This window comes from Lathyrus oleraceus, chromosome 5 (genome assembly GCF_024323335.1).
Source record: "Lathyrus oleraceus cultivar Zhongwan6 chromosome 5, CAAS_Psat_ZW6_1.0, whole genome shotgun sequence".
NCBI classification, from domain to species: Eukaryota; Viridiplantae; Streptophyta; class Magnoliopsida; order Fabales; family Fabaceae; genus Lathyrus; species Lathyrus oleraceus.
The window spans coordinates 304,763,283-304,776,303 of NC_066583.1; positions in this window are offsets into that span (position 1 = coordinate 304,763,283).

The window sequence follows — 13,021 nt, forward strand, 5'->3', positions numbered from 1 at the left end:
TCTTCAGCTGGAAACAACTATCCACGTCATGACCAAGAGCACCCGAGTGATACACACAATGTTGTTCAGGCCTATACCACCACCGAGGGTTGACGGGTATGGGCGGCGGGTCTCTGGGAGTAATCAAGTTCCGCTCTAACAGAGAGGGATACAGTTCGGCGTAGGACGTGGGGATTGGATCGAAAATGATCTTCTTCCTCTCATTACTTGTACCAGCTTGATTGTCAATGGGAGGCTGGTAAGCCTGCTGCTGAGGATGACGTTGTGGACGCTGATGCTGCTGAACTGGTCTTCTCTGTTGCTGTTGAGTTTGAGTTGCTGGGATAGTCACAGCAGCAGTCTGACGATACTGTCCTCTGTTTGCACTCCTCCGACGGTGCACAACATTTGTTTCACTTTCTCCCCTTTTGGGTGCCCCAGAGGATGGCTTCTTAGAACCGGAAGAACTTGAAGAGCCAGGATGGCGAACCGGAGCACGGGTTGCTCTGACATTAACAGTCTCTGCAGCAAGAGGCTGTTCACTGATTCTGATCCCCTTCAATTCATCACCCACATCAAAATTACTGGCGGGAGTGGCAGCAGCAACATTATCATCCACACGAACACCCACTGGTGAAGCACGGTTGGCAGTTGGAATCACAGCTTCCAGTCTCTGGGCTAAGGCACGCAGCTCCTCTTGCCCCTGAACAACTCCTTGCATTGTTGTCATGAACTGGGCCATGTTTGCCCTCATCTCAGCCAACTCTGCTTGAACCTGATCCATAATCTTCTGATGATTGAGTCTGGTCGCGGTGCGGACGATGATCAACAACCCTGTCTCAGTCAAGAACCGAAGTGAGAAGTCTCTCCCAAGCATGTTTGCAATGCAAGGATGTGCATGATATGCATGATATGGGTACTATTTTGTCATGAATGATCCTGAAAAGGATATGCATATGCGAGTTAACTTTTTTTTTTATTCATGCACTATTATTTTTTTGAAAATAAACATGCTATGATGCAAATGATGGAGCCAAGACTGGCAGGAACTGGCATCTGAGGAACCATCTGAAACCCCAAAGTCATCTGAGGAGCTGGCATCTGAACCCAAATCTGGAGAACTGAGTCACCATCCGAGAGAGTACCCTCAAATTCAGCCCAGGGATCCGAAATAAACGGAACCCTCTGATCAATACCAGGGGCAAACCTCCGGCGTCCAGAAATATAACTCGTAGTTACCATCAGTACCGGGAGTCACCAACTGTACCTGTTAAAATGATCATCCCCCCCACTCACGGGTGTAGTCTAGGCCAGGGTAAGGTCAAGAGAAACGCAGGATAAATAACCTTTCGCAGAATATCATCCTGTGCACACCCGATGTGTGCACCGATAATATCCCACCAGGGTCTGAACTGCTCGTGATATCAATGTTCCGCTAAGTGGCGTACACCACCCGCTTCCCATGAATCACTCTATTCCTAGGTTTCCTAGATTTCACTCATAGCCTGGGTATTAGGCCTTTTACCTCAAGTAACTCCCACCCCACAGAGAAACACAGCCAGCACAGTAGATGAAAATGAATGAATGCAAACATTAATGTACACAATAAATGCAAACAGTAAATGTACATATATACAAATGAATGCAATAAATACAACAGCAAATAGCAACCAAAACCCTAACCTAGAGAGCGCTAGGAGAGACTCGCTCAGGGAAGATGGACCAGCATAGGTCAACTTCTTTGTTTCCCCAGCAGAGTCGCCAGCTGTCGCATTACGCGAAAAACCGGCGGGAAAAGAAAGAAACAACAGAGCCGCCACCGTGCGTTATTTATCCCAAAAGAGGGAAAGGAAACGCTCGAAGTAAACCTAGGAAAGAACATGGTCTCGCGGCCAAAGAGAATGGGTTCGGGAGTCGGTTATGCGAAGGGAAGGTATTAGGCCCCCTACGCATCCGTAGTACTCTACGGGATCCACGCACTATAGAAAGGAAAATGGTTGCTAAACACTGCTCAAATACTCACACACACTGGCTGAAAGAGACAAAAGAAACTGACTGAAACTGACTCGGCAGGATATCGTATCCTGGGCCTACTTAGTCTATCAGGCATAGACATCAGAGTCGAAGTAGTTCGGACTGGGGAAACGACACATGCTCGCTAGGATATCGCATCCTATGCATACGTATCTTCTCGGACGAGAGAAGAATCAGAGCATTCGTAGCTCGGCTGACACGCACACAAACAAACACAGGCAAACGTGGAGCCTGAATGCCAATCGCTGGACTTACATCAGCATCCGAACCTAAACACACACAGGAAACCAACTGTCAATCGCTGGACTTATGTCGGACTCCAACCAGAACACACACAAGGGTGGTTAAGACACAAAGGGTTGAAAAAGAAAAAGGGCGCCCGGAGAGATCAGCTCAATCTCCTGCCTACATACTTCATCTGGTATGAAGATCAGGGCGATGTAGTTCCCCTACGCAGGGACAAAGGTTCTAGCCTAACCAGATAACAGAGGGAGACACAACTCTAGGGAGACTACGACTCGAGCCTAGATGTTGTCATGCAAAATCAACCCTAAGTCAAGGTTTTCTAGCTAAATGGCACGAGGGCCAACCTATCCTAGACACGGCTTGCACAGGAAGCAAGGGTCTCGATTGCAACTAGGGCAAGAGAAAGGGGAGGTCTCAATCACAGCAAGGGTGAGAGAAAAGAGTTAGTGTTAGTTGTTAGTCAAACTCGGCAAGACATCGCGTCTCGTGCCTACGTATCTCATCTGAACATGAGAATCAGAGTTGCCGTAGTTCGGCCGGCAGGGAAAAAGGTCTCGATTGCAACTAGGGCAAGAGAAAGGGAAAGTCTCGATCGCAACGAGGGCGAGAGAAAGGAAAAGGCTCGATCGCAACGAGGGCGAGAGAAAGGAAAAGGCTCGATCGCAACGAGGGCGAGAGAAAGGATCGCAACGAGGGCGAAAGCAAACAAGGATAAACAAACAAAAGCACAGGTAGCACACACTATATGCACACAAGAGGCTCACACAAGGGTTAGGCATTGAAGCCAACTGGAATAGGGTCACAGGTGCTCTTAACCTTGCCATTGAGAGGCTAAGGTGAAGCAGATGAAAGGAGATGAGGGGTGTGCCTCATTGCTTCTATCCCTGATCAGGGAGAGCATATCAGAAAGTGTGGGAGCTCAGAAAGATGGAGCTCTTTCCACATTATTGACTCGATAGATCTTGGGTTTTGATCTCAATGCTACAACCATGTAATGGGAGCAAGGAGAGGACTCACTGAATAGTAGGGGATAGGTTGCTTATCCCTTTGATCTACCAATTGCCTTATTTGAAGGACTTTTCCTGCTTGGGACAATTTTAAACACACACAGGCATTGCCTCTTAAGGAGGACTTCAGACAGTTTGCCCGGTCAAATAACAGACCGGGTCTCCAGACTACATGAAGAGAGAGTAATTATACCTCAAAAGCAATTGCTAAATAGCAAAGCAAGCAAATAAAGCAACTAAAGGGTACCTGAAAAAAGTCAAACAGATCAGTATGCAATTAAACAGTTAAAAGCAAAGGAATGGGATTCACAAACAAAACAGATGATCAACTGTGCAAGGCACAAGACTCAAACACATGAGTCAAACCTACAAAACAAAGGTTAGCATATGGTAAACAATCAAGTTCAAACAAGTTTGAATGATCTTTGAGGCATTGGTGCTTAACCTGAAACAAGAACTCAATTGTAAGCTCAAAAGACCACTAGGACTAGCCTAGGGTCAAGGATGAAAGAAAAAGTCAAAACAGCAAAGAAAAGTCAACCAAAGTCAAGGTCAAACATTTAGTAAGCAATCACAATTGGGCCCACATTCAAATCATGCATTATTATCATTTCATGAACATTTGAAGTCAAAGTAAGGCAAATGAAAGCACAAACAAAATCAACAGAATGACTTGCATCAAAAGTCAACCCAAACAATCTCAAAAATCATCAAATAAATCACATTCAATCCTAACATCTAGCATGGCAAGCATGTCAAATTTCATGGCATTTGGATGAGAGGAAGGCAGTCAATGAAAATCATGAAGTCAACATAATTTCAAGTAAGCACAATGAAAGTCAACAAACATGGGTCAACTTCAAAAAATCATAACAAATTGAAAACAGATGAGAAATGAATGAGATTAACACCAATGCAAAGCTCAAGATGTCTAGTTATCACATATGAAATTTCATGATCATACAATATGGTATGAGAATTTCCCAAAGGATTTGGCAACATGTATCACATAAAGTCAACCATTGACTAGGCAGGGAAGAAAATTCACAATCAAAATGGAAAATTGCACAATTAAATCCAGGAAAAATCACACATGAACTAGACATGTAAGGGAGGGATCATGCAAAATTTGGGGTCATTTGGATGTAAGGAAGCATGTCAACCAAAATTGGGAAAATGCACATTCATGGTGTGACACAAATTGTCACACCTAACTTCAAAAAATCAAAGCTCACACACCACATATGATAAATGCACAAACTTTATATCAAAACAAAGGTGGATGTGTCTAGTTTCTCCACAAAATATTTCAGAACCAATGGATGCAACATGAGTATTTCACAATTGTTTTGGCAACATGTATCATTTTTGGTCACATAACAAAAACCCTAGAGCCAATTAAAATCCAATGATCAGAAAAAATATTAAAAATCATGGTAAAATTCTAGACATCCAACAGGTCACAATGCAAAAAATCCCATAATTTTCGGAGTTGAAATGAATTAAAAATGAATTGTTGAAGATGAGTGAACAATTGGAAGAAGCATGAGCAAAAGACATGAAATAATGAGTCAACGGTTTGACCGCGTGGCATTGTGGTAAATACCACATTCATTTAGCAAAACGACACAGCTTAAGCAAAGGCCACGAAATGTTTTAATTGGTTAGCAACCAATGGAACAGTAACAATGATCAAAGAACAAACCAACAGCCAATCGAATTCATAATTTCTGGGCAACTGATCATTAGGGTTTATATGCAACTTAGGGTTTAGCAACAGCATGGCAACATCATCTTCTTGCAAACATCATGAACAACAACCAAACATAATTTCACAAGCATCATGCAACATTAAGCAACAGGGAACCAAACACGATTCAAAGGAAACCTGGAAAATGTCCTAGGGTTTAAGCTACAGGGTTTAGCAGCATGAACATTCATCATCACCAATTCGAGTTTCATAAAAAAAATCCCAGAAATTAAAGTTGGCTACCCAGAAGGGTTCATCAAAGCAAAGCCAAAACAAATCCAACATTTATTTTCAACATAACAACACACATGTTCTGAATCGAGCAGAAGAAGATTCAATGTCAAACTTGGTTCATGAATGAAAAGTCCCAGAAATGGATAAACAGCATACCAATAGAAGCATTAGGGCATGGTGAGGACAAATCCAAGCATGGTTTTCATGGCAGCATGGTAACGAATGAGAATCGAGCAACAATGCATATGAACATCAATTTTATTTTTCAGATTTCTAACAATCTACTCAACTATTTTATATGAGACAAAGTGCATCAGCTTCAGCATGGCAGGAACTACACATGGCATAGCATCATTTGGAAAAAACAAGGAAATCGAAAACTCACTTGATTTGGAGAAAATCGATAGAACAGTGTTGTTTGAATGATTCCAGCTTAAACAAAGGTCCACAATGCTTGGAGATGTTGAATGCTTGAAGTTGTTTGGCTCAATGCTGCTTGGAGATCTTCAAAGCTCGATTTGCCATTGGAAGAGCTTGGTGAAAACAGAACAAGAAAATGCTGTTACCGCAAGAAAATAAAGCTTGCCAAGGTCTCCAAATGATATCCAGATGATGATACAACCAACAGAGGCTCGAGGGTTTGGAGTTTTTAGCAGAAAAATGTAAATCGACCCAAATGCAAGAAGGAGAAGATGAGAGTGTTTCTGTTGTGTGAAGGTTGTGTATTAGGGTTGCTTTCTGTCAGAAAATCATTTATATATGACTGTTTAACAATTGGTAATGGAGTGCTTAAACAAGATTAGCTCATTTTAACCAAATTGCAAAATTGCTAAGTTGAAAAATATGGAAGTGGAGGTGTGGTGTTGCACGATTTTGGGCTTTAGTCATGCTGCAAATGACAATTATTCTTGCTGTTTGAGCCATGCTAAATGAATAGTAAGTTTGTTTTGCTCAAATGGGAATATTTGCATTTTTGCTAATTTGCTCATAAGTGGATATGGAGGGTGTGAAGTCTGCACAATTGGGCTTGGAAACAGGCTGTATCTGACCAAAACTTCTGCTGTTTTACATTTGCTCATGAATTGCTGTCCTTGTTTTGTTTTAATGAAGCCATTTGCAAAATTTCAAGTTATGCACCTTTGGTCAAAATGGTAGTATGGTAATGGTATGAGCACAAATTGGACTTGGAACATGTTGCAAATAACCTTCCAAACAATTCTCAATTGGCCAAAGTGAGAAAAAATCAAAAAATCAAAAAGTCAACTTTGAGTCAAACTTGAAATGAATAAAGTCAAGGCCAAAAATGCCATTTTGATTGGTAAGGTTTTGGAGGATGAAATTTATATTTTTGGAAAGAGGAGGAAAAATGTGGTTTGTAGGAAAAAACCCCACCAAATTTGGCCTTATGGTTCATGAGATATGGCTCTTTGAAGTTCACAAATTTTTGAAATTGAATTGATCATATCTTGCAAACCACACATGGGATTTGAGAGTTCTTGGACCTTTTGAAAACGGGAGAACAAGATCTTCAACTTTCATGTTGGGAAAAAATTCATTTGAAGCTTGTATCATGATGCAAGTTGAGGATCAAGAAGTTTCCATTTTTGGCAGTTGAAATTACAGGTCCACTTTCTATTTTGGGAAATTTTCTGATTGGCTTCAAATTCTTCAATGATGTTGATTGCCATGACACATGAGGCCTATTAGGACATGGATAAGCTCTCTCAAACCATTTCCATCCATCAAAACCATAGAATCAACCACAGTTGACCAACTTTGACTTTTCTAGGGTTTCTGACTGTCTGAGCACTTCTGATGAATTCCAAACCCTAGTTCCTCGAGACCTTGACTTCAAATGATATCCCAAGTTGTATGGACTCTTGATTATTGGTCATGGTGCCCAAATTCCACAAGAATGGCCACCATCCACTGCTTTGACTGACTGTTGACTTTCTAGGGTTTTTGCCTGGCTATGCATTGACTGATGACCTTTGAGCCCTCAACCCTTGACTTGAACACTTCAAAAGGTCCCCCAAGTCATGTGAACTTGTTGGACAAACCCTAGGGCTTTGATTCCTTGAGAAACACCCTTGCTTGATTGGTTGACTGATCTCCTGATCAGTTTGACCTAATTTTTTGCTTGCTTGCTCTTGAGGCAACTGGGGACAATGCAAATGCTATGCAATGGATCATGATATGCTATGACCTGATATGAAATGGTATGTACAATGATAGGTGCAAATTTGAGGTGCTACAAGCAGTCGTCGATGTCTATCACTTTTTTCAATACCCACCGGTATTGGTATCCATTTTCTCATCAGTGTCAAGCACTTTTCTCAATACCTGTCAGTGTTGATATCCCTCTTCTCCAACCACAAAGTTGTAGATAATCACCTTTTTTTTTCAGTTTCAAATGTTATGATGTTGTTACCTCTAACTCCAGAGTTCAGAGACTGTTATATACCCAATCTCAGAGTTGATGTCAATTCCTACTTCAACCTTAGAGTTTTTGCTCCTTCCTCATTTCCATCCTCAGAGTTGTTGTCTCTCTCTCTCTCATTTCTAACCTCAGAAATATTGCCTTTCTCTTATACCTAACCTCAGAGTCGTATGCTTCTCATTCCCATCCCCATAGTTGATGATAACCTTTCTTATTTGCAGCCTCAGAGTTGTCTCCTATTTTGCAACCTTAGTGTTGTCGCCCCTTTTCCAACCTCGGTGTTGTCGCCCATTTTCCAACCTTAGTGTTGTTGCCCCTTTTCCAACCTCAGTGTTGTCTCCCCATTTTCCAACCTTAGTGTTATCGCCCCTTTTCCAACCTCAATGTTGTCGCCCATTTTCCAACCTCAGTGTTGTTGCCCCTTTTCTAACCTCAGTGTTGTCGCCCCCTTTTCCAACCTCAGTGTTGTTGCCCCTTTTCCAACCCCAGTGTTGTCGCACCTTTTCCAACCTCAGTGTTGTTGCCCATTCTCCAACCTCAGTGTTGTTGCCCCTTTCCCAACCTCAGTGTTGTCGCCCCTTTTCCAATCTCAGTGTTGTTGCCCCTTTTCCATCCTCAGAGTTGTTGTTTACCATTTAGCTTCCAACCTCAGAGTTGAATATATATTTATTTCCAACTTCGGAGTTGACGTTTACCATTTTTTGCTCCCAGCCTCAGAGTTAAGCAACTACATTTTTTTCAACTTCGGAGTTGATGTATCTCTTTTTCTAGCCTCAGAGCTGAGTATCTACCTTTTTTCAACCTCATAGTTGACGTTTATCCTTTTCTACCCCTAGCCTTAGAGCTGAAGGTTTATCTTTTTTCAGCCTCAGAGTTGGACGTCTATATTTTTTCCAACTTTCGAGTTGTTGACTCCTTTCTTATCACCCGGTCTCAGAGCTAATGTCTATAAATCCTACCTCATAGTTGACTTCTACCTTTGTTCCCGGCCTTAGAGTCGATGTTCATCCCATTGTACCCGACCTCAGAGTTGATGCTTATTCCTTTTCCAGCCTCAGAGCCGGCGTTGATCATAATTTGTTTCCAGCCGTAGAGTTGAGAATGTCCAGTTTTACCCCATTCACAGTAATGAGGTAAAAAAAAATTCAATCACCAACAATCAGTTTTGGTCATATTTTTGTCCCCAACCTCAGAGTTGACGACCAACTATTTACTTTTAAATTCCCATATTGTCTTCCTTAGTGAAGTTATCTATCACCCCGAACTCCGGGTTTTGCCTGGCGAACCATTTCAAAAAAATATCCCACAATATGTCCCTCAACGGAAATTCTTTCTTAGTCCTTGCCAGAGAATTCTGAGAAACAGAAAAAGAAAAGTTTCTTCATAAAAATACAGAGAGCTTGTTGAAAAAAAAGTCAATTATATTGCATTACCGTCATGCATATGTCATGCATCTCTAACCTTTCACAAATATCCATTGACCAGATAACATTAAAATCCCCAACAGATGCCTTGCACAAAAGCTACTTTGTTCATCTTATACCTCAGTGGAGAATTTCTTCGTAACCTATCTTCACATTTCATTTGTTCTTAGTGGGCAAATTTTTGATATTTTTAGTATTTAATCCTATCCTACCTTGAATGTCTGGAAGTTGTTACTAACCATACATTCAGGTTTGAGAAGATTAAATAGGGGCAGTTGTCATACCCCAAAATTCATTATACCTTTCACAAAGTTCATCTAGGTCACTAACCCTAAGCATTCGCATATCCTGATAAGCATTCATTGTCATCCACATGTCTATAATATCAAAGTACATTCCACTTGCATTTGGAAAAAAAAGTATAATCATGGATTCAAGGGTTTTTATCACACATGACATTGAATAGTATGTGAGCATTTCATCCTGGTTGTCTTCGTCATTGAGCATAGCTTGAAGCCCTGATTTTGGGGCCATAGTTGTGGTCATGACTTTGATTCAAAGATGTTGGATTGCAAGTATCATCATGATAATTCAAATGCCTGAACCCTAGTTATTGATTATGGCATTATCATATATGGTGTGTGCATTCAAGATGGAGGACTCATTTGATTCATCTAGTTTCCTATGGAGCTTCATTGGTTTATCCAATTCATTAGAGGTCCACTTGTTCACGATCCTCATGCCTGGATAAAAGGATTGATTCAAGGTGTTATAATTCGTTGCTTGGTTAAGTATCATTTGGTTGGCTTGGATTGATTGGATTTTGAACCTTGGAACGTGGCATGTTTCATTTGGTTTAAGAGCATTGGGCTTTCCAATCATACCCACATTCAGTCATGGTGCATTCATGTTCATAGTTGGTCAAGACTTTCACTTATGTTTGGTTCATTAGATAATCAATTCATAATAGCTCCAGTTCATCTATGCATTGCATTATCATTATGGTCCACATTCACATGTCCATAAGAAAATACACATTTTTACCTAAGTTGACTTTTGGTCAACTATTGACCAAAGTCAACCTTCTAGCCCAAGTCCACTTTATTAATCATCCTCATATTTTTAAATCCATTTTTAATCATCATATTTTAAAACCATTCATAATCACATTTGAGTCATTAAACCAAATTCTATTACTACCACTTTAATCCAAATTCCATTCAAGTCAAATACGTTGCATTTCTATTCAATTTTATTCAATTCCCAAAATATTTCCATTCACAAATCCAATAGTTCAACCCAAAATCATATTCAACCATTTCACTGCAATTCTGATTGACCATTACACCCATTACATTACAATAACCATAAATCGATTACAAGAACAATCCCAAATTCCATTTCCAAATATATCACATTTTCCATTTAAATTCAAAACTTTCATACATACATATATAAATTCAAAATCCCAACTTTCAATCATCATAAATCATTTCCAAAACATGCATTACAGTATAATTTTTCAATCCAAATGACAAGATTACAAAACTCTGGCCATTCAATTCAAGTAGGCATCCAAAACTCGAGCAATTCTAGGTCGTGCATCCAAGTATCTCCATAACATCAATTTAACCCAATTCCAGAGCATTGCCCTGTAACATTTTCCACAAGAAAAATCATTAACCTATAACAGAATCAAAACCGATTCTGAATCGTATAAAAACCGAAATTTCCAACTTTAACAATTCTCCTAACTGAACAAAATTACAAAGCCGAAGTTGCAGAGATTTTCATAGCAATGAAAATGGTACATTCGTTCAACTATATCATCATTGGATGATGAGTTTCAGCTAGTTATGCAGCAAGGGCGTATGTGAATCAAGGAGTTAATCCTGGGGAGCTTGCAATTATATCTAAAGAAGCGTAGCACCTTATGAACGTCCTGCTCTGAGCAAGGCTTACCTTTTTCCAGAGTCTCCTGCTAGGCTTCCTGGGTTCCATACCTGTGTTGGAAGTGGGGGAGAAAGATTGCTTTCAGAGTGGTACAGTGAGAAAGGGATACAGTTGTATCTCAGTACAGAAATTGTAAGTGCATATCTTGCTGCAAAATCTCTTAACATTGTAACAGAAGAACAGAAACAGACAACCGAAAACTGAAAGCATACACGTAACAGAAGATTCAAGAAGAGAAGAAAAACTCAACTCACCAGCAAACCTTAATCTATCGACGGATCTTCCTGAAAAGGAGGAGATCCATTAGGCTTTAGAAAAGGTGAGGAATATTGACAGTCCATGTGGAGTTGTTTCTAAAACCGTTGGCACATAAATCCCAATATGGTCTTGCGAGGCTTTATGGATTCTCAAAATGATGATGTAGGCATCATTGTGAGAATTGTAGACATCTGCCAAGAGTTTAAGATTCTATTACCGGCGCTATATTAATATTACAAGGTTAACAACCGTTGCATCAAGAAAAGAGTTTACCTTGAGAAGAGGTTGAGCAACGACTTAACTACATATGAGAATTCCGTCTTTGAGGAATGCCTATAGTTTTGAAGGAAATCCAATCTGTTGGGTCACATAATCTATAGGACCAATATTATCGGACTCATCTTTGATGTTGCGATTAAGCATCGTCTTGTGGCACATCTATCTTTTGGGATAACTCTTTGATATCTTCATGATGCGTATGGTCCAAACCTGTAGAAACAGGCAGGAAAAAAAATGCATCCAAACTATCATAACCAACTTATCAACCACCCCTCAACCAAACTATAACAGCTTCTAACCGAATCTCGAACCTCCCCTAACAGATTTCTAACCTCCTACATCGTGAGTTTCGCTATCGGGATTTCACGATAACAAAACCGAGACTAAAGAGATGCCAAAGAGAGGCAAAGTCAGGAGAGTCGCCACCGAATTTTATTTAGTTTACCTCTATCAGAGAGGAGAGGGGAAATAGGCGATAAAACCCTCGGAAAGGAGATGCGCACGGGAAGCGCTAAAAGAAAATAAGAAATTGGTCTCGCAATCAAGATTTGCGTTCGGAAGTCGGTTACGTAAGGGGAAGGTATTAACACCTCTTACGTCCATGGTACTCCATGGGAACCATTTGGGTTGTTTTACATACATGGGATTTATCTATCATTATTTTATTTTCAAAAGAATGTGTGAAAAAAAGGGGGTGTTTTTGTTATTATAGTGCTCGCGAAGGATTGGGGCCCTTGTGCCTATGCATCACTCATTCGGGGATGAGGAATCAGAGCTCCGTAGTTCGGAGTAGAAAATGTGTGTGTGTTGGTTGATTTTATCTTTGAAAAAAAGGGTTTTCGGGATGATGCCCTAAGGCATGAAAATGAGTTTGATGAATTGTATTATTTTTACCTTGAATAAGGGTTTTATGAAATGAGAGTTTGTGATTATATTGTACTAAAGTCTATGGGCGGAGGTGATTATTCTAGACAATAAGCCAAGCGTCTTCCATCCAAAATAATTAGAGTAAGGGTAGGAATGCTCCATTCTCACTCATTCTCCACCACTTAAGGCTCGTGACGCATAATAATAATCATAATTATTAAGTATTTTTGAATTTGGCTAAGAAAATGCCACTTGACATTGAATCAAAGGTTTATTTTATTTTGATTATGAAATTTGGCTTATGCAACATGAATGCAAAGTAACCAACAAGAAATTAAAGAGTCTCATTGTAAGGTAGCCCAAGAGAAAGCCTTTTGTATGCAAAAGTGACCTAAGCTAAACAAAGGATAATTGTCTTACAAACATGTCCCCCTAAGGTGGTGTCATGATGCCATTCTTACAACATGAATGTAAGTTACAAATAAAATCCAACATTTATAAAGTATCACAAAGATAAGGGAAAGGCCTCCAAGCAAGGGTCCTAAAATGA